The sequence below is a fragment of the Lathamus discolor genome, chromosome Z, assembly GCF_037157495.1.
Source record: "Lathamus discolor isolate bLatDis1 chromosome Z, bLatDis1.hap1, whole genome shotgun sequence".
NCBI lineage: Eukaryota > Metazoa > Chordata > Aves > Psittaciformes > Psittacidae > Lathamus > Lathamus discolor.
This window is the reverse complement of record NC_088909.1, coordinates 29,601,530-29,621,690: the sequence shown is the minus strand read 5'-3', so window position 1 is coordinate 29,621,690 and position 20,161 is coordinate 29,601,530. Positions and strand designations below refer to the sequence as shown.

The window sequence follows — 20,161 nt, the reverse complement described above, 5'->3', positions numbered from 1 at the left end:
CCGTAGCTTTTTTCCCTCCATTACCACTTGTTTTACTGAAAATCACATGGGTCAACCTAACCTTCAGCTGTGACACAAGATTAAAGAACTAGAGATTGCAACAAGTCAGGTAGGAATCATCTGCAATCTGCTGCATTTGCTCTTTTTCAAGAGCAAAAAGGGCAGAAAGGCAAACACAGATTTAGCCAGGAAGCTTACTTTTAAGAAAAAAAAAAAAAAAGAGGTAAAACTTAACTGGGAAGTTGTTTATTTTTTGTGTGCATAGTTTAGCTATAATGTAAATTAATATGTCTTGTGAACTTATGTAAACGAAGTGTGGCAAAAATGAGAAAAATGTCATTTTATGATGACTACTGCATACGAGCATTTGGCTGTACTATACACACATGTATATGCACATATATAAACACACACATATAGGAGAATAATGATGCTCACAAAGAATCAGGAACTGCTTTAAATAAATCTATTGCTCCTGCCAGATCTAATTTTACACAACCTTTCAATCTTATGCTTGTCTATTTGTTTTTTTTCTGTTTTATTCAGATCATTTCCTGTTCACAACAGCTGAATACCTGGGCAACTTCAGTCAGTGCTGAAGAAAATACTTTGAGTGGTGTTGGTGATCTGTTTTGTCTCCCATCCTTCTTCTGGAAATAAGTGTGCAAAGTATCTTTTTCTTTTCACAAGGTTTCAGTTGCTGGTGTTTTTTAATACACAATGCAATACTTATCTTGGGAAATCAAGATGATAAGATGCATCTTGCCCAGGAAGCTGAGGCTGGTGACATTTGCAAAGGTCCTTGGACTCATTTGGTAGGATTTAGTTTCACAGTTTTGTAACAATCTTTGAGAAAATCTTATTTTGCACACAGGGAAATTTTAACAGACCTGGGGATTTCATGCACATAAGACAAAAGAATACTTATTTGAAGGGATAACAAATTAGTAAAGGCACATTGCTAATCATTTATCTTTCTGATTTATGCAATACTATGTCTGGAAACTGGGTTGCTAAAGTTAAGGAAATGTGCAGTTCTAACTAGGGAATTGTAAGCAATGCGATGTTATTTTAGATAAAAGAACACTCTGAATTCAGGTTCTATGTGGAGTTTATAGTGCTTTCTGTAAGGCACTACTGATTAAACAATGATGTTAAGTCTTTCCTTACAATTTTCAATTATTTCAGAAAAAAATAATTATATATATCATAAAGTAATGCGTTCACACACACCTGATCTAAAAATAGTGAAAGACATAGTTCAGGGGATCTGGTTCAGGGGATCTACTTTATTTGTAACTGGTTTTAATTATGTTGTTGCCCAAGTCCATAAGTGGCTTTTTAAGACAATCTCTTCCTGCAAATTGTTTGATGAGACAAAGAGAACCCACTTTTTAATAAATTTTGCCACATGCCTTCAACACCCTAAACTGTTACTCATTAAATATGTGTTCATGTAAGAAGCCACATCTTTCTAAAAGAGGACTTCTCAGCCACTGTCAACATCCTCATAGGATGAAGATGCTGATGTAATAATGACCATACCAGGTCTGATCAATGGTTGTTGCCCATTTAGTAGTGGCTAATTGGGATGCCCAGCTGAGAGGAAGAATATACACCAGTGTATGCATTAGTTCCCCTAGTACGCTCTCAGCCTTCATTTACTTTCAACTCCAAGATTTCCTGAGCTGGAGGGGATTTTTATGCAAACGCTATGTAAATTCTACATAATCCTCAACAGATTCCTCCTCTATGAAATTGCTAAGTATCACGTGAGCCCACCTAAAGTTATAGCTTCACCAAGCAAGTTCTCTGGAAAGAAAAGGTCTTTTTCCAGCCATAGCTTCTTTTGTTTGCTCTGACTTTTCTTCTTTGGTGCCTAAATTTCCATGTTAGAAAAGATAGTGAATAGTCAGTCTGTATTTCACCCTCCCCATGCCACTCACGCCATGGAGAACTCTGCCACATCTCTCCATCCACGTCCTTTCTTTTCCAGACTTCTTAGTTATACTTTATACAGAAGTTTTTCTAAACTATTGACCATCCATTTGACCCTTACAAGCACTTTTCACAACTCCACTACAGTTTTGGAGAGAAAGACACCAGAACTGCAAACTTTTCAAGATGTAAGTAAGAACAATGATAGCATCTGGGGGTTTTCTCCTTTTCCTATCATGTGCTTTGCTTCTCTGATTGCCACTAAGCTCTAAGCTCACATATTCATGGAAATATTTCGGTAGTATATCCCAAAGATAGTGCTTATCTATGATGGTGATGTTGAGGAAGGAGTCCATCAGGACATAAAATTGTGACATTTCTTTCTATGTGCATCACTTTAAAATTTTTTTGCATTCGGTTTCATATATTATTTCATTGCTCAGTCACATGATCTTACAAAAGTCTTCAGTAGTCCTTCAGTCAACTATCGTCCTTACTTTACTGTGTAATATAAAATCATGATGTTTCCACATGCTCAGCATTTCCCATGTGTAATAGTAATCACACATTGCATATATATCTGCATCATCATAGAAACACAAAAATACTCAGGTTAGGAGGAGCTTTAGCAAGTCATCTGTTCCATCCTACAGCTCAAAATAGGGCCAACAATGAGCTTAGACTAGGCCTCTAAGGGCTTTCCTCAGTCAGGTCGTGAAAACCTCTGATGCTGGAGGTTCCACAGTACCTTTGGGAAACCAAGCCCTGCATTCAAATGTTAGCTATACCTGTAGTGGAAATCTTTTAGTTATACACAGTGTCAATTCTCTGTTTCAATTTATGACCATTGTCCCTCATTCTCCCACTATGCATCGCAGAAAGAAGACTGACTTCATCTTCTTGGTAGCCACATAGTTTCACCAACCTCTACTTACTTGAATCAAACTTCTTTCCGTTCTGACAGAACTTTGACTTTCTGTCCCTTTTCAAAGTCCTCCAATATCCATTACTGTTCAAAGACAGTACAGTTTCCCCACGGTGTACCAGCTCTCTCAGCACCTTGAACGTACACCATCTGGTCCCACAGACCTGTGTAGGCTGAGGTTCTCAAGAGGTGCTTGACTTGGGGATCTAAGCATTTTTGCTAATGCCTTCTCCTCATATCTGGAACCCTGTTCTCTAGGCACGTATGCTTAGGATGTAAAAATCAAGACAAAGAAGACACTGAGTACCTCAACCTTATCCGTGTCAACTGTCACTAAATGACTTTGCCTGGATTTCCTGCTAATGTATCCATAGAGGCTTTTCTTCTTCCCCTTGACATCCCTCGTTAGCTTCAAGTCTAGTTAAGGACTGGTTTTCTCCTGCTTCCATCTCCTGTATATGTCCTCTTTGGATTACAGCTCAGCCGTGAGTTGCCTGTTTAGTAAAGCCAATCTCTTGATCAGTCTACTAATTTTCCAGAGAATTGGGTTGAACCATTTTTCTGTTTGGAAGAGGTTGACCTGCCATGCCTTCTCATCTGCTCTACCTTTCACAGTTGCCTGTCATAAGACCCTACCCACCAATTCCTGTGCAAGCTGAAGCCTGCTGAGGTCTATACTCTCCATTACTCTTCCCCAAATTTAAACAACCTTGTGTATTAAACTGTGACATTGCATCTCACTGACTCTAACTGCAGAATCTTCCAGCCTAGCAGTAAACCCTTCTCTCTTTTCTGTTCCTTTTACACGAGATCTTGTGAAGCACTTTAATGACCCCTTTTACACAGACCATCTGCAGTGCGTCAACCAAGAGAATTCTTCAAATACTGCCTTGGGTCCATCTAGCTCATCTGCATGGCAGAATAAGGCCAAAGCAAGAGGAATACTCTCACATCGGAACTTTTCTCTACTTAGAAAAGGTTTTTGATCCCAATTCCAGTTTGCTATTAACTTAAATATCACCTAGCTGAAGTGGTTAACTGGACAGCCTAGGGTCAACCAGCTCTACTCCATAATCATTTTCAAGGGGGAAACTCTTTCTCTCACTGAGCATTGCAATCTTGTATTTTTCTAACCCACTGCATTTAGGAGTAAGGATAACAGGCAGTTTTCATCAGACTCTGGGAAAGGTTTCCACTAGTTTCAAGGTTTCAGAGATGTTTTTGCTGGGCCCAGGCACCAGACAATTACAGGTACACTCTGCTTTGGCTGAGACAGCAGCTCTTGCAAGGAAGAAAAAAAAATCACTGTCTTTTGTGTTACTGGACATTATGCCGCACTATATAAACCTTGTGTGAGAGCTTTTTCTCACCAGTTCAGTATCACTAAATATATCAGTGTTATGATTTTTCAATGCAGATTTTATATTTCCCTATCCTATTAGAAATTAGCAAGGTGAAAACCCAATGAACACAATTTCTGACTATTTTATAATCATTACCTTATAGACCAATTGTTCTTATACTTGTTTAACTGATTTCTTTCTGTTTTTTTTATTGCCACCTGTCACCTTCAGAAAATTCACAGCTCCCCCAGACTGAAGCTTCTGAATTTTGTAGTAAAGATAAGTGCTTTTAAAATAAATGAATGAATAAATGAATAGGATAGGATAGGACAGGACAGGACAGGACAGGACAGGACAGGACAGGACAGGACAGGATAGGATAGGATAGGATAGGATAGGATAGGATAGGATAGGATAGGATAGGATAGAATGCTTCAGTGTCAGTTTATCTAAGTATTTCCTGAGTTTCCTAGGAGTAAAGCCTATGTAACTGAGCAACAGACTTTAAAGAGATATATGCGGTGTAATCAAGCAGTGGACTAGGACTGGCTCCCAGCCACATGCTTTGCCTCATGTTCGTTGGACAGTCATTTAGTTTCTTTGGTCCAGTTTATCCCAGTCCGGGATAGAACAGAAGCACCTAATTAAGATTGTAATTGCTTTAGGTTCTCTTGTTTGTCAGTGGAGATAGAGGGACCTCTGTGAGGCAACTCATATTTAAAATATAAGTTAATTTTCCCTTTGATGTGACTGTTTTTCTCCAATGACTAGCTGGGAAGATGAGGACAACTGCAACTACAATTAAGTGCCTCTGTTACATACCTAAAATTAACTAAGGTAAATCTGGATTTCTGTGCCTTAATTTCCTTTTGTAAAACAAATTTAAATTGTACTTCTCCTTCTGTGTGTGTATGTAGCACCAAGTACCACTATGATACAAATTTTAGTGATCATGGTAATGTCAATTCCTATCAACAGCAGATTCATCTCACATAAAATTGTCTTCTTCAAAAAAGCTGAGACACTAAGATCTGAAAAAGCTTTAATGGCATTTTTTTAAATGTGTTGTTGATTGTGCCTCGTCAGGAAGAAAATCTGTCCAAGGATTTGAGGAAAGCTCCCATTGCAAAACCCCTTAGAAATACCAAAAAATCTGTGACTGGCAACTGAAGAACCCTGAAGATTATGTTTTAACGTAATCTGACCTACTCCAGCGTCTTCCATTGCAATACCCACCACAACCACAAAACCCTCCCACTAATGAAACATTTTTTTCCCAGTTGTAAGGCTCCTGCTATTGTTCAGTGCCAACAGCCTTGGCAACAACAGCACTGCTCCTGACACCACAGCCTGCTACTAACATGTACCACCTACACTTTGCTGGACCCTGTTACAATGGTGTCCTTACCAGGACGTTTATAATAGCATGAAAATATGAGCTCATAAGAGCAAGAGAGGGTTAAAGGTAATTCCTGCTACACGCTGCACTGCTTAGTTCAAGAAAACTCTCTTCTCTCCTTTTGCTCTCTATCAGGAGCTGCACTATAATAATTTTTTTTTAAAGTTAGGGGAGTTGGGTTGGAAGATCTCCCTGTGCAGCTGCAGATATGAGACATGTTTTAGCAGCTGAAGTACAAAGGAGGGGAAAAAGCTGTTTAAAAAATATCACTTGGCTTCCTGCTATATGAGAACTTTCCTCCTTTTGTTGGAGGGTTCAAGGATCTCTTCCTTTTGTTCTTTTGGGTTTAATAAAACCTTTTGTACACCTTCTACTCCCTCTCCACCGGATGGTATACATGGCTGCTGTTTGAGGTCAGCTGTGAGAGATGTAACGTCCCAGTACAGTGCAGCAGCCTTAATCCTCGTGTTAGAGTTAAGGCACTCGGAAGGCTGGAGACATTATTGTTTTCCTGACAGTCTCACATCAGCCAACAGTTGTTCTGGTCATCTAGTGTGAGTCCACCTATCAAAGGCATTACAGGAATGCTCTATACATGCTTCCTGAGCAGAAACAGTTCTTCTTGTGTAAGAGAAGGGAGACATTGATAGCCAGGGAGCTCCTGGTAGGCAGGGGAAGATCCACCAAGGCCCAGGATGGATACCTGGTCTCCCAGACAGATTAAGACTCTGGGGTCCAGGGAGCTTCTGCAGGCAGCAGTACGTGGGGTACTGCTAGGCAGGACTGTTGCTGTGCAGCGCCCTGAGACACCTGAAGGGTACAAGAAAGGATATTGCAGCACTGAAGTAGCAGATTTGTGTTTGTTTTTTTTTTTCCCCAAAAGGGAAATAACTTTATCCTTGAACACATCTATTGACATCTGGGCACAGCTCTCCTGTTTCCATTTTTTAACTGATAAATGGGAAAGGAGGTGATTTACTTTCAATTTTAGCAGCCATTTACGAATCTGCTTTTCCCTCTTTTGATTAAGAACCAGATTAGGGAACAAAAATGCCCGTCTTCCTTTCAGCTTGTTATTGGTTCTTGGGACCAGGAACACAACAATGTCTCAGCTTGGACTCAGGATGGCCAACCTCTCGAGGCACACACTTCCAGCAGCTTCTAGGAAGGGACTACATGATGGATGGCTACACAGAGCAGCTTCCTCTCAAGCCTCTCTCTTACTAAGAATGACAGAGTCAAGCTATGCAATCATTTTAGTCTGATGAGAACTAAAAACAGATGCATGAGTCAGATGCATAATAGTGACAACAAAGTCTGAGTACCCTGGGAATGTGTGATGAAAAGTGGAAAATCAATATATTCCACACCCATCCCATTATACAAGTGAAAATCATAGATTGGGCTGTTCTGTAGATGTAGCGAGGATTTACCATTCTGGATCTTATCTGAGGGAATTAGCTGGGCAGATCCTTGTGGTGGAAGTGTTTGTGTTCTTTCTTTCAGCCACAGGTAAAGAGTAGGATTTAGAGAAGGGAAATTTAATCTCCCACAACTCAACATTGTCACTGAAAGACAAAGAAATAGTTGTGTTTTTTATGGGAGGCATTGGGTTTTGGTAACTTTGTGGTCTAAATCTTGAACTGAAGTAATGAAATTGTTTTGGGGTACTAGAGAGAGTGGGGGGAAGAAAAGCAGTTTCCTGTCTTACGTCTGACGGGGAAGAGGAAGATAGAGCTTTCTTTTTTTTGTTGTTGACCTTCCATAGATCATAGAATCACAGAATCAGCTAGGTTGGAAAAGACCTTTAAGATCATTGAGTCTAACTATTACCCAAGCACTGCCAAGGCCACCACTAAACCATGTCACTAAGGGCCTCATCTACATGGTTTGTGAACACTTCCAGGGACAGTGACTCCACCACTGCCCTGGGCAGCCTGTTGCAATGCCTGACTGCCCTTTCAGGGAAGAAATTATTCCTAATAGCCTGTCTAAATCTCCCCTGGTGCAGCTTGACTTGTTACCTGGGAGAAGAGACAAGCCACGTCCTGGCTTCATCCTCCTTTCAGGCAGTTGTAGAGAGAGCGAAGGTCTCCCTTGAGCCTTCTACAGACTAAACCCCCAGTTTCCTCAGCCGTTCCCCATCACACTTGTACTCCAAGCCCTTCACCAGTTCCGTTGCCTTTCTCTGGACCTGCTCCAGCACCTCAGTATCTGTCTTGTGATGAAGAGCCCAGAACTGAACACAGGATTTGACGTGCAGCCCAGTACAGGTGAATGACCAATGCCCTGGTCCTGCTGGCCCCATCAGTGCTTATACAAGCCAGGATGCTGTTGATGCTCTTGGCTGCCTGGGCACAAGCTGCTCATGTTCGGCTTCATCAGTCAGCAGCCCCAGGTCTTTTTCCATGAGCAGCTTTCCAGCCACTCTCCCCCAGGCCTAGAGCACGGCAGTGGGTTGTTGTGGCCCAAGTGCAAGACCCAGCGCTGAGCCTTATTGAACCTCATCTCATTGGCCACAGCACATAGATCCAGCCTGCCCAGATCCCTCTGCAGAACCTTCTAATTCTTCAGCAGATCAACACTCCCACCCAACTTGGTGTCATCTGCAGATTTACTGAAGGTGAACTTAACCCTGTTGTCCAGACCATCAATGAAGACACCAAACTGGCCCTAATACTAAGTGCTAGGGACACCACTAGTGACAGGTCACCAATCAGATGTGACACTATTTACTGCCACTCTTTGGGCTCTGCCATCTAACCGTTTTCCAACCCATGCATAATGTTTGGCTTGGTAGACATTATCACTCTTAGAAAGAGCTTCCCCCTTTCAGAAAGCATTGCCATGTTTCCTATGAGCTCTAACATCTTTGGAGTATTTGTGCACATTTCACAGTTTTTCAAGACAAGGTTTAAAAACAAACTTAGAAGAGAGATGGAATTGGTCCAGCTCCAGCCTAGAGGCACCTTCTAAGAACCTTCTACATCCACATCACAGCTTACCAGCTGGCTTACCACCAGAAGACCACCAGAAACACCAGGCAGTGCCTACCCCAGCTAACTATGGGATGCAGGAGAGCAAGACTGCAGTCACAAAGTCTTCCGTCTGACTGGTGAATTGTTCTTTTTCTTAGCTACTTGTTGGTAAGTTTCTCTTTAACACATATTTTCCATATGCAGCAGCTGCTTCCTTGTGCCCCTATGAATATATGAACATGAATTTCCTGCTGCTGAAAAGCACCTTCCAGTTTACTTGAGACTCCTACCTAGGACTCAATATTCCTCATGGTTAAGACAGAAAAGTTGTGAAATGCTTTCCAACTTAGAGTCACAGATTCAAATGTTTTTTAAAGCCAGTAATTTAACTGGAATCTTAGCCTCAGGGCTGGACTAGTTGGCTCCTTGGCTTCAGTGTGCAAGGAAATCTAGTACACCATAAATATACATAGTTCTGAGGTCATTGTTGCTTAGATTTTGATGTGTCTGCTGTTCAGCTCTTGACTCCAGATACATCAAATCCTGATATTTAATAAACACTGCTGCTGATTTAACTTGGGGATATTTAATATACTTTGGGGGATTGTGAGTCCTACATTATTTAAGCAGTTAAACAACACAGCTACTTGGATCAGTAGTAAATGCTGTATATTTTTGGCAGGGATGTGAAGGGTCCAGATTTGCACTGTATTCTTGGAGTGCAATATCTAGGAGCTTTGCAAAGGTGATGCAACATCTATGGGTGCTGGGCTGTGAGAAGAAGAAGGGTAGGGCTATAGGGAGAAGGTTTATGATGAGAAGTCTCCTCAAGAGTCCTTATTTCTTAATTACTGCTCTGTACTGTTCCTGTCCTGATACTTTCACAGCTGACTCAGCAAGCTCATTGACATGCTTGTGGCAAGTGTGCAGCGAAAATTAAATCTGACCTGCTCTCAGGTGAGACAAGACCCAGCACTGCAGTTATTAAAACAGTGGACATTTGCTATTTAGTATGAATCTTTCCTTTGGCAGGGAAGCTGGGTGAAATGAGGTCCTCAGTGACCAGCATTTCCAGAGCTATAGTCCCAGATCTGAAAACTACCTTGCCTGCAGCTTTTAGACAAATTACTTCTCATCTCCACCTTGGTTTCAGTGGTTTTTCAGAAGTACTAGTAAAACCTACTTGACATGAATACCAGTTTGGAAACTGGGAAGTACTTTTCACACAGCATTTTTATTTTTGCCTTTCTCCAGTGATCTGCTTCTCTAAATAATTTCCCTAAGTAATTAATTCTATGCAATGTTACTGAAAATCTTAAAGAAGAGGAAGATCAATACAAGAGTGAATCTCTACACCATCTGTACACAAGGATATTTGGGGTGGAGATTAGCATAGTGAAAGGATGTCACTGAGTTGTGTTATTTGCTATTGATGTATTGGTAGCACCTAAAAGCCTCAGACAAATGTGAAGTCAACATTCAACTCGACACTATATATAACTAAAAAACCCCAACAAACAAACAAAAACCAACCAACTCAACAACATAGCTCCAAAGATCTTTCAGCTTAAGTACACTTTGGAAAGCACTGCAATATAAACATTTTCTAGAAAACTGTATTTCCTAGGCTTATGCCTATTTTCAGATAAAGGAGCATCAGGGAGTTTAGCCTGTGAATCTGCATTAATGTTTGGTCTGTCCCGAGTGTTTACTAATCATAAAAAGAGATACCTTCTGTGCAGATTCTAGCAGTGGGGTGCAGCCAAGTTCTTGTCAGGACTGTGCAGAAGAGCTTGACCCACATGTGTCACAGTAAGAGGAATGTTAGAAGACAATTTGAATACTGAATTTGTTCTTGAGTAAGGACAAATCAAGACCACTGCTGTGTTTTCAAAGGAGTTCCTTGAATCCCCGCTTTTAATCTTGTGGCATTCTGAGTGAAAACGTGGCATATTTATACTTTCCCATTCAGTTAAGTGTTTTCTAAGATAGATTTTCCTGGACTTTTCTACTGTTGGCATTGGATTTTGCTGCAGAGAGCCCAGTAATGCTTAAATAATTTTGCAGTAGTTTTCATAACAAATATTAATTAGCTACATAATAGTAAATAAGTAATTAAACAGACAATGATATTTGGAGCCATTCAACAATTCATTTTGAGCAGGCTTCCTGAGAGATCCTGCTTCAGATGAAGGAACAGGCAATGGCAATGGTCATCTGCAGAGACATCTGCAAAGCCCAGATAGGTACATTTTTTTTTAAGGTATTAATTAACATAATCTTTTATAACTACTCTAGGAGAATATTTCCTTTCTTCACTCTCCAACATTGTCTTGCTCATTTCCTATTTAAAATTGCCCTATAAGGTTTGGGGTTATTTCATTTTAACTTAATAAGATCATTCTAAACATTTTTATGTAGGAAATTTTGGATGAGAAAGATACCAGCCAATAAGCAGAGGAAGAAACAATTGAGAAAATATGAAGATATATACACTCATTCTGTCAGAGAGTTTTAAAAAGTCCATCGTGTCCACCTGGGTGTCTCACATCCTGAAGTTTTCTTTTCTGCTTTTCAGTGGGATTTTTTTTCTCTTTCCCCCCATATTGAAACTGTTCCTATATATTCTTTCTGAGCTTTCCTCTTTAAATAATCTTCTTTTGCTACTGCTAAATATCAAAGATTTAAGTCTTTATCTGCATAGAATCAACTAGGTTGGAAAAGATCTTTAGGATCATCAAATCCAACCATTACCCCAGCACTGCCAAGACCACTACTATGTGCTCCTGCATGAGAGCTTCTGCAGTGTCTAAGAGATGTTCCTGCTCTCAGTTCCCTCCTTTAGCTTATTTTACTGGAACTAGCTTTTTTCCAATAAGAGAATACTTTGGAAATAATTGGTGTAAAATGTTTAATTTTGTAGAATTCTGTTGGCAAATATGTGCCACAGTTAAATAAAACAAAGATCAAGTAAATTTGGCCAGCTAAATGTGTGATAGATCTGTGTTAACAGTATAATTCACATGCTACTGTCCTTGTTCTTCTGAGTAGATGAACAACAGAAAAGCAAAGTTTATCTTCTAACAATCTGTACTTTATAGAGGAACCAACACTTAAACTATTTGCAGGAGACCATAGAAGAGTTTGCGTAACTATCACAAGGGAAAATACTTCTCTAATTGTATGTTGGTAGTAAAATTAAACACACAGCTGTCAAGTACAAGCAAATCTTATCACTTCTTTTTGAATTGTCACCTAAATATTTCATTATTTTGATATTCTCAGGAATTTCAAGAGTACTCAGGTCATAAGGCCGGATTCTTCCGGGTTTTTATGCCCTTAAAATCTTAGTTTCTCCCTAATGTGTAGTGGTTTCTGTGGGAGAAAATGCACCTCTTTATATGGAAGCTCTATATGCCTTGTTTAAGTAGGACATTCTGGATCATGATGGCAAAGAAACGTAGAAGCAGGAAATTATGGGAAAAGAGCAAAAAGGCAAAGCAAGCAAGCAAGTTAGAGGGTGGCATAGTAAACTGAAAATGTAATTGCAAAGGAAATGCAAAAATAGCCAACTTTCAAAATTGAGCTCATAATGTTATCTTAGGCTTATGGTAGGATATAAATTAATTCATACCTTCTTGTGATTTATGATGTCACTGTTAAACCCTTAAATAGCATTAAATCCATGCAATTCAAAGTTGCATAGCATTTTTTTCTGTTTACCATATGTAACAACTCCATAGACATTCCTCTACTCAATGCACAGCCACAAATGTGATTTTAAAATAAGCATTGCATCACAGTGGCCACTTACTGAGCAAGTAGGAAGCAAAAATACATGACGTGAATGGAAATCAGGTGAGGATCAAACACCTCTACAGTATTTATAAGTCTTAGCTTTGTCAAGAGCCATTATCGAACAGCAAGGTGCATCTGCAGAAAATACAATGTTCCTAACTACTCTGGCAATTTATTTTTAAGTATTGAAGGGCAAAGTATTTGTAGGGTCAGCCAGAAGTCATCATTGACAGGAAATATGTGAGATCACACAGAGATTAAGGAGGAAATACATTCAATCCATCCAAACATTACAATAATAGGATTAGAAAATAATAGGATTATAAATACTAAACCTTGGAGGATAAATTCTACTGTTGAGAAGATCTGTGACTGGATCTCTTGATTGTCTGCAGATCTCTTCACACAAGTAGAGAAACAGGAGTCATCTGGAGTAGTTCCTGACTTAATTTGGATGAGGTTTCAAAAGTGATTTTTTTTTTTTTAACATAACTGACATGCGTTGTAGCCTCTCCAAAGCCCTTTCCAGCCATATTTTTCTGTAATTCTATAATAGCTTAAGTGTGAATTATTAGTGTAAGGAGCTTTGTTCATCATGCTACACACACAAAGAGGAGTGGCATAAAATAAAATCTGCTACTTAAGTTCTATTCATGAACAAAAGCCAGGGTCACAATAAGAAAATAATTGTTTCATGATAGATTATCCCACACAAGGAATGTAACTCTCCACTGTTTTTCACTCTGTGTTGTCTTAGACAAAGCTTTATTTTCTATATGATTCTCTTTTATACTGATTTTGAACAGGTATTTCCACAAGTTTTAATGCCAACTATAGTCAGGCTTTTTTCCTATTTTACAGTGTGAGGGGTCCCAAATTTCCACTCCCATTAGCCTACAAGGCAGACTGCACAAAAGGAACATGCTATGGACCACAACCACAGGTTTGATATTTAAATCATGCTTGGTTTACTCTCCTTTTCAATGCAACACTGGTACAAGTTGCATTCCTTCACCATTTATATCTATTTTGTGATCAATTTTAAAGAGAGCAAAAGTGTATTTTGCAGCAATCCTCTGCTGAATTCGATCTATGTATTCCAATTATGCTGATTTATTCTGAGCTGAAGTCCACACGAAGTTTTAAGAACAAAGATTTAAGAGTTGCTTCAGGACACTAGATTAGTTTATGAAGTTGGTCACTTCTTTAGACACACACAGCTTGAGTTTTTGCTGTGCATCAGCTATTCTTCTAAAATAATGAGAAGGTAAGCTATATATGTATATCAGAGGGGAATAACCAAAACCTGAAGTTAACTAACATGGAGCAGTAAGGAAGTGTCCAGGAGACAGTGTGATGTTGGAAGCTACCACGCTTCACTTAGGAAACCAGCAAGACTTGGAGATGGATCCTGCATATATATGTGAGTGCATTCACCATAGGGTAAAAGGGAGGTGTTAGAAGTCCATGCAAAACAGCAGAGTTATTTTATTATTATTACAGTGACATGGTGGGATAGCTCACAGATAGAGACCAAGAAAGTGAAGGCAGTGCCTTCTTTATGCAGTTGCAGGAAACAATAGAAAGGTATGGAAGTCAGAGGGGATTTATGACCTTGATATTTTCTGGAAGGGCAATATATCACAGTATGAGCAATCCAAGAGATTTCTGGAGCGTGATGGTGACAACTACCTGACACAAGAGATCAATGAGCCAATTTAGGCAGATGCATTGCTGGACCCATAACACACAAACAAGGAAGAATCGATGGATAATGTGAAGGGCAGCCTTGGCCATAACAAAAATGTGATTATAATGTTTAATGTCCTAAAAGATATTAGTAAAATAAAGAAGAAAATTATAACCTGGACTTCAAGAGGGCAGATCCATTGGCTTACTGAGGAATCTACCTGAAGCATCCAGAAGCTCCTAGGAGGCCTGGATTATTTTCAGAGATAAAGCACAAGTATGGTCTGTTCAAGCATGCAGAAAGTTGAACAAACATGGCAGAGGGCCAGTACAGATGATCAGATAGATCCTGAGTGAAACTGAATGCTAGGGAAGGTCGAAGAGCACCTGGGTGACCCACATGTACAGAACAATTGCCTAAGCACAGAGGGATGGAGAAAGAACATTGGAAATAATTCAGCTGGAGATTAAGCTAATGAGTAATGCAGCAGGAAACAAGAAGGACTTCCAGCTGTCAGCGGTAGCAAAAAGAAGGACAATGAAGCAAGAGACCTAGTGACAAAATGCTTGGAAAAAGCCAAGGTGCTCACTTTTTTCCCTCCATTTCTTCTGATAATGGCTGCTTCATCTTCTACCTAAACAGCTGTACCTCAGCAGCTTGTGTCCAGTGGCTTCTGAAAGCAGTATTTTAACCCTCAGCATCGTAACTGGGGCTCTCTCTAAGCTGAAATGGTTTTAATTGTTTGAGCTCATAAAAGAAGAAACACATATATTAAAAACTACCAAACTGGGGAGTTATCCACTCCAGTAATAGCTATGCTCTGGGATCTTGTATCCACAGGAAAATATGCAGCAGTTTGTATGTGGGATGCCTTTGTTTCTAACTGCAATGATACCAATGCTGATGTATGGGAGGCAGAAAAGATCATTCTGAGAGGTGTGAGTGATTAATAACGACCATGCTGTTCTAGTTTGGGGTTTCTCTCTACAGCTCAGTGAATAAAATATAACATTTATAGTAAGTGCCTTCATATATCTGGTAGAAAGTTGCATTTTTTTTCTAGAAAACACAAGAAAGAGAAGTTAGGGATTTCCTAAACCTGTCAAGAAATGTTCCTACAAGGAAAAAAAAGTGAATTTGTAAAAAAGATGTACATTTCTAGGCAATTTTTCAGAAAGTTGGAAGAAACTAACTTTCAAAACAGGAGGAAGCAAAAGCTTTTATATTTGGCACAAACCATAAGGGAGTAAGAAAGGTATTAGGTATTAGTCAAGCTTGCAGAGGTTTTCTAAAATATCCTCATGCAAGAGCTGTCTTTCAGCAGTTACAGAGAATTTTGGGCCATCTTTTATTCACAATTGAATTTTACTAAAATTTTTAAAATAACTTTTTCGGAGAAAAACAATAATTATATGAAAATAGGAATGTTATTTGTACCGGTATTTCCAAAACTAAAGGTTTCGGGTTGATGTGCTAGATTTGCAAAGAGCCTTACCCACCAAGCGCAAAACTATGTGCTCCCTCACCTCCCCAGTAACTATGGCCATTGTGTAGGAAATCAAAGGTCTCAACCCATATCCATGGGTGTGTAACCTGGCCTAGAATCTGGAAGTTGTCATTACGTTGCACAAAACCCCCTGGGTCTCTGTACAATAGGACAGTCCTGGGTTTATCATTCTCAATTTTTCTTATGGGAAATTTAAGGGTCGTTTACTGTTCCAGCTAATAATTGCTATTATATGCAAATTAGAATAGCTAGATCCCCAGTGTTTGAGGCACTTTCTGAAAGGTGTCTTAGACACAAAAGAAACCCATCTCCGATTTTGACCAGGTAATTGTGTTAACCACTAGGCTATAGACAAACACAAAGCAACACTTGTCACCTCCTTTTCCTCAGTTTTGTAAATCACATCCAAGTTCCATCATTTTAACTTCTTTTTCATTAAAAATACCTGAATTTGTACTGTTATTTTGTCATTTGACTCCAAAGATTGTCGTGTTATTTCAAATTTTTCATTGATTTGTAATTTATTTTTACCTTAGCATACATCTGTTTAATGTGCAATCCAGAGGAAGAACTCACTTTTCTCATTAGTTGTTCAACTCACCAGAGAGAGAAAATACATTAAAAAACAAATGTGCTTTAAAAAGTCAACTCTCACCAAGAAAATATAGATGGCCTAAAAAAATTTTGAATGTTAATTCAACTGCCTTTCCTTATTTTTAATCAGCTATTGGTTCTTGGGCAACAGATACATATATTTTCTCTTACATATATTATCATTTAGCTTGTTTCATTATGATGTTTACATGTTATATATAGTCATTGCAAAGAATGTTGAAAATTGCTGTCCCTTCATGAGAGGAGCAATGCACATCACATCTCTCTCTGCAGATCCCCTTTCTGAAGTCTACCTGCTTCCTAATTCAATATATACAGGGAATACCAGAGCAGTGAACGGCTTGACTTCTGATGATGAGATGCCCACTGCACTTCTCCATCCACCTCGTGACAGAGAGCTGATGCAGCATTAGCTGCAGCTGAAGAGACTTTTTCTTCTCAGCTGCAGTGACAGATGGCAGGAGAGAATATTAGCGACCCATGGGGTGGGTACTGAAGGAGGAGAGGAGGAGCTGGAAAACAGAGGCACACTTCATTTTTAGCTATGGGAAAAACTAGAATAAAAGAATAAAAAAAAAAAAAAAAAGAAAAGGCTTCAGTAAGATCTGCTGCAGTAATATGAGTCTGAAAGAAGAAATACATTGTAGTTATATTTTGTTAGCTGGCTGTGTGGTCACAACTTCACAGCTAAAGCTGTTGACAACAAAGTCAGTATGTTTGCCATGTAAACTCAGAATGTGTCATTTAGCCACTAGTACCTTACACAGATGCAGGGGGGTGGGGGTGGGAATCCTGAATGCAGTTAAAATGAGCTCTTATCTTCCCAGGGCTAGGGGCAAATACAAGAGTAGTTGCTGTGTTATTAGCACTCCTTAGCATGAAGTACTTTTGTGAATGAGAAACCGGCTCCAAAATGTCATAATGGAATTCTACAAATTCAGACAAAACTGGAAAATGGCCTATTACTTGCTTTCTTCACATACCTATGAATATTTGAGGTCAATCTTCTACATATTGACCTACTACTTCTGCATCAGTCATTCCAACTTTTATAATGTGTTACAATAAATTCAATTTTCCTGACAATATGCACCACTCATTCATCTCTGTAGCATTTTTTAAAGTGGGCAATAATGCTGGACTAGACGTAAAATTGGATATATAACAGTTCCTGTACCTCAGTACAACTAAAAATAACTATTGAGCCTGGGAGCTAGAGGAAAGCTTACTAGTAGAGTATGTTTTGTTTTTTTCCAGTACTGAGATATTGGGCATTCATGGTACACAATGCTCCTCTTTCATCCGCCAGCAGAAGCAAGCAGAGTCCAGTGCCTTAATTATTAAAACCTCCAGTTGGTTGTGAGACATGCCAGCACAAAGGATTTAGTCTAAGGAAAGGAAAAGAATTGTGTGAACAGGTAGGGAAAAAATAGTTGCTTTTTTCCCCAACACCTCTAAATATGAAGCATCAGTTTAGAAAAGTTCAAATATGTTTAATTTACATTGCACTTTATTGTTCTTAAATTTTTCGACCTCTGATACTAAGTTATAAGTAAAAAGCAGAGATACAAAGAATCAAAAACTTAGAAAGAATATGATCTTTTGTTACTTCAAGCCTGGTCAGAAAAAAGAAATGTGTGGGTGGAAGGAGGTATGTGAGAAATAAAAAATAATTAAAGAAAAATTATTTTGTTCTACCGGATGCCCAATTACTACTTCTGTATTTCCCCAGCTTTATATACATGAAATGAGGCCCTGGTTTCCAAACAGAGCCTTTACCAACTGCTTACCTTTTTAAATTTGATGCAGGTCTTTGATTCTTTGCATTAGTGCAGGCACTGGTTCTAAACAAGTCCTTCTTACTATTCGTATGCATCATAGCCAAGCATTAGATCTTCCAAAGCACTTTCATCCTTTGAACACTTACTCTGTATTATTGTGTGTGGTCTGGCAGATAATGAGTTATTTAAAGAGAGAACAAAGATAAAGTAAGTGAATCTTTCAAACAAACACATACTTTAGCTTGTACAATATGCACATTTTGGAGAACATCCATTTTTTAATAGCAGAGTTATTGTCTGAAGGTACTGAGAATAATTTCTTCTCATTCACATCCTTTGGAAGAGATGAAAACAAACATTCTTCATATGCTCTTTCCTTGGGAAAGTACTAAGAGTAAGGAAAACTTTGATTCCCTGAGTGGGAGTTTCCAGAAACAGGGGTGTTTTGGAATTTATATGATTCAGACTCCCAATATAAATTAAAGGATTTTTAAATTCAAACAGTCTAGAGAACACTTTGGAAATGGACCATAAGCTCTTCCAGGAAAAAAAATAAAAAATGTCAGCGCTGATTGACAATGAACTATAGAATACTTTGACACGTTCACAGCAAATTGAAGACAGCATTTTAAGGGACAGTGTGTATTCCACTTTAAACAGGGGATAAAATAAATCTGTGAAATGTTTTTGTAATATAGTCTTTGCTAAACATCTGCCTTTTCGAGGCTTTGCTAAAGGGAGCTTGTTTACAAAGTCTGAAGCTGATGAGAAGCAGAAGAAAATTAAGAAATGTTATCTAGGTGAGTCAGTATGAGCAGTCAGCTGGTCTCCCTCAGACATTTACAGAGGGCCCAGATAAAGGGACAGAATGTTTAAAATTGAGCTGAACTTAATGAAAGTGCCTTGTATAAGTATTAAAAACCAAAGACAACACAAAGCTATTCAGATAAGTAGTGAAGTCTGAATAGCAGCTCCACATTGAAAAGCAAGGATTGTAAACCAGCAAGGTATCAGAGTAGCATTTAGCATAACTTACTCAGCAACCCAGCCAGCGCAATTTTTTAGGTATGCGCATTGATGTTAAATTGAAGGGAAAGGGATGTATAGGTAAATATCTATTTAACTTTTCCATTACCATAGTTTTGAATTTAATTTCTATCTTCTACAGTTTATTTTCCACATTTGACCCAGTAAATGTGAATATTTTTCCAGTTGTTCATTTTTTGTATATAAATATATATATATACACAATGACACAAAAGTCAGTGTGCGTGAATGCATGTATGCATGTTTATATGCAATTTTAGAAGGAGGACAAGGTTGAAGTGCCATAATCCATCCAGGACTGATGGCAAAGTAGTATATTGTTATACTGTTATGATGGTTTACACAGAAGCATCGAGTAAGACACATGTATTTTATTTTGTGAGTTCAAAATAGCCTGTCCATCTTTACTTACCTTTGGCACAGAACATAAAATACAGGTTAAAAAAGACCTTTTAAAATTATAAATAGATAATGAAATATTTGACCATTTCCTGAGAAATACTACGTGTTATCTACAGAGAATTCAAGCTATTTGTATCTAATACTGGTGAGGAAAGACAGTACTGGTATATCACTACCATGTTAGACATTTAACAAAAAAAAAAAGTGAGGTTTTCCTCTTGAAAACAAAATGGTTTGGGTTTTATAATGTTCCTTTCTGTAACATGAGGTTTTGCATGTGATACTTTAAACAGTCCAAGCAATCAGTTTATTCCCACCTTCCTTTTACAGATGTCCTTAAAAAAAAGGTTTTTCTGCATGTTCTTCAGTAGAAAAGTCCTTAAAAGTTAATTGTTCCATGTGTTTCTTTTACAGGTTTTTCATTTCAGGAGAGAACACCAGAGGATTTTGTAGTAGATGACAGCCAAGATACATAAACTTCATTGTTGTTATTGCCTATTTGATGAGCTTGTGTCTCTATTGCTGTGTCCTGGCTGCCTACTGGCTATTCAAAATGGAAAACAGAAAACTGGCAAATTATACTAGAATATGAAATAAAATTCCCAAGGGGAAAACTGGCTCTTATTTCCCTTTCTTACCCAAAACATAAACCGCTTGTGAGCTGAACATATCGCAGTGTTCAAATGTTTATCACAGAATCATATCTGACTGTCAACACAGAATCATCATAGAATCACA

General features: G+C 38.6%; 2 long non-coding RNA genes across 5 annotated transcripts in view; both read left to right on the top strand.

Annotated features, from left to right (window-relative positions):
- LOC136005689 (uncharacterized) overlaps positions 1-660 on the top strand; it is a 68,496-nt gene extending 67,836 nt beyond the window's left edge. The window contains exon 4 of the long non-coding RNA XR_010608838.1: positions 547-660. This is a non-coding gene — a long non-coding RNA (uncharacterized LOC136005689). The remainder of the gene's footprint in view (positions 1-546) is intronic.
- A 1,311-nt stretch (positions 661-1,971) lies between these two features.
- Positions 1,972-20,040, top strand: LOC136005688 (uncharacterized). 4 transcript variants are annotated; one of them, XR_010608837.1, is made up of 5 exons: positions 1,972-2,126; positions 8,504-8,751; positions 13,243-13,324; positions 17,451-17,611; positions 19,838-20,040. It is a non-coding gene; the product is annotated as an uncharacterized LOC136005688 (long non-coding RNA). The 4 variants fall into 4 exon arrangements; XR_010608835.1 differs by lacking the exons at positions 1,972-2,126; positions 8,504-8,751 and adding exons at positions 8,760-9,540; positions 10,748-10,829; XR_010608836.1 differs by lacking the exon at positions 1,972-2,126 and having other exon boundaries at positions 6,084-8,751.
- The last annotated feature ends 121 nt before the right edge of the window (positions 20,041-20,161 follow it).